Below are 2,942 nucleotides of genomic sequence, written 5' to 3' on the forward strand. Positions count from 1 at the left end.
TAAGTAGCTGAAGAATACAATATTATTAGCAAAGACATTTACAATGGATAAAGATCAAATGGGATACAAGCTAGAAGCATCTAAAAATAAAAGTTATGTGTTATAATGTTGATAAAAATAAACAATGTTGCACCAGTTTCACTTTCAATAGTAGATGGCATGTTTGAATACTAAGTAGGATGGGCTAAAATCATACAAATGTACCCATAATAGTCATAAAATTACTAACACAAACACAAGGACTAGGTTAGGTAAGATGGCCAAGTGAAATTCATGTCATTATTCTCTACATACCTTTCATTTGTGAAATGGTTGTAAATTTCTTACACACTCAATTTAAACATTTATTGTAACTGCTTAGTACATAACAAATGCTTAAGAGAATGATAAATTAGTAATTACCCAATATTATAAGATTCACTTTTAATAGTCATATTTATTACCATTTATTGTCTAATAAGAGATGTAATAATAATGTAATTTTCAAAAATATTGTAAAGGGAAAGTGTTACTTACATGAAGGTTGTGCGCTACAACCCTCACCATGTTTACCACATGGTCTCAGACCTATCATAAAATGTTGTAGAAGAACACATATTATTTTAGATCATATGATCTATAAGATACTATAAAATTATAAACATCTATTGAACTTCTATTATTTATCAAGATTAATTATTGCTTACATTCAAATTATTGACTCTACATATCAATTCTTGTTTCAATTCCTCTGTCTCCTTAGTTTGGTTTTTCTAGAGGATAATGTTTAGAATTTCATCATTGTATCTTTGTATGAGTTGTTGGGCCATGAATGTGGGGTTAGCACTACGAGAGATTTCATCTAGAAATGATGCCTATATTTCAGATCACATTTAATCTCCTGTCATTTTAGATTTTCCCTATCAATAAGTATCAAGTTGTGACATCAATATTAGTAAAATTCTATTAAAAAAATTCCAAAGCCATGAAGAAAAGAAATAATAATACGACATTTGTTTCTATATAATTTGAACAATTACAATAATTAAAGTTTACCTTTGCTGAAAATGCTATCTGAGATGGTGCATCCTCATATGTGGATGGTGGTCTATCCATGTCACCCTGTGAAAAATATTAGTAATTCTTAGCAATCAACGGTGAAATGAAAGTAATAGACTTACCAAAAAAAATATTAATAAAATAGTAGATTGTATATTGGAGTCAATATTAATTGGAGGCAATTGGTTTAGATGTTATACTTACCAGTCCCATGATAGGGAAATTTTTTCTATCTAGATGATTCAAATTGTAATCTATTAGAAGCTCTTCCCCTGCACTTATTAATTTTTTTGCACATAAAAAATATGATTTCCCTCGTGTGAATTGAATATACAATTCAGCCACTTATTAGTTGATAGGTCAAGAACTATTTATAAATCCTACAATATTTCCTGTTTCTTTTGGCCTTCCATCAATATATAGAAAACCTTTTACTTTGACCATTTTCTTTCCATTGTATATAATTTGGTGGCAATGCATACCTACACATACATTTTTTTTATTGCACAATACGCATCCAGTTATTATAATTGTAAAAAGGTCCTGCATACTCTAGCAATTCAATAACTTTATTATAACAAACCTTTACACCATCCACAAAAAATAGGCCCAAGCCATGTAATGAAGATGAAGCTATGGGATATATACTTTCATTAACAAAAAAATTAGTGTTAACTGGAGATAGTTCCGTGGGTATCCATTCTTTCTGAAGATGTGTGTACCTTAAGGGAACCTTCCTATCACCTTCACTCTAATTATCATAAGAACATGATCCCCCCCCCCCAATAAGAAAAAATTGTATTTCTTTATTGAATTTTCTTCTAGTCTTATGACCTTTAGTTGATCTCCCTATTTTAGACCTACAAGATGTCTCACTTTTGTCTTCTATTCTCACATTTTCCTCACTCGAGGAAGACAAATCAAACAAATAGCTATTAAGTAATACTTGCAATCTATAAAATGAGAGACATACTAGGACTAAAGTTGGTGTTGACTGTAAAGAGAAGATATACAAATAAATTATTGTATCTATAGGGTCTGTTGACTTATACCTGTCAATCCATGTGATTGTGCAAGATCCTTATAAAGGTGTTGAATAGCTTGCATATGTAAATCATTTACCTTAAGTTAGCCAAACATTTGGTGTAATTAATTTGTATATCTACAAAAATATTGGACATGTTGTACTTAATGCTTATATCTGCACATGTGATTTTGAAAGAAAAAATTGGTCACCTCGCTCATCAAATTCACTCATATTATAATGAATAAAAAGTTATTTGCTTACAATGCTCTATATACTACAAATTATGTAGTAGATAAAAATTACATGATGCATTCATCAAAATCATTGTATATTTTATAATTGTGCAAATATCATTGTATTGCATAGCTATGCAATATCATTGTGTATACTCCATAATATCATATGATATTGCATAGTATACAAATTATATTGCATAGCTATGCAATATCATTTTGTATACTCCATAATAGTAGAGTTCAACACATAATAACATAATTATAAAAATATATAAATCAAACAAATTTCTATAAATAAATCATAACCCCATCATACTTGACATTGATTGTACATTGATAGATATTTCATTGATCATGTCATTGATAATCATCTTCATCCATGTCATCATCATCATCATCACCATCATCATCACCACCACCATCTTCATTTCCATCATCATCACCATTATCATGACCATCATCACCTTAATCATCAGCATCTTCATATGCATGATCATTATTGTCATCATTATCATCATCATCATCACCATCATTTTCAGCATCACCAGAATCATCATCATCTTCATCTTCTGATTCTTCAGTATCTTCTTCTTCATTATTGTGTAATAGTCATTCATGATCATCATTTACTTTGTCTTTTG

Source organism: Cupressus sempervirens, chromosome 4 (genome assembly GCF_028749045.1).
Source record: "Cupressus sempervirens isolate cs-2001-9-10 chromosome 4, ASM2874904v1, whole genome shotgun sequence".
In the NCBI taxonomy this organism is placed as follows: domain Eukaryota; kingdom Viridiplantae; phylum Streptophyta; class Pinopsida; order Cupressales; family Cupressaceae; genus Cupressus; species Cupressus sempervirens.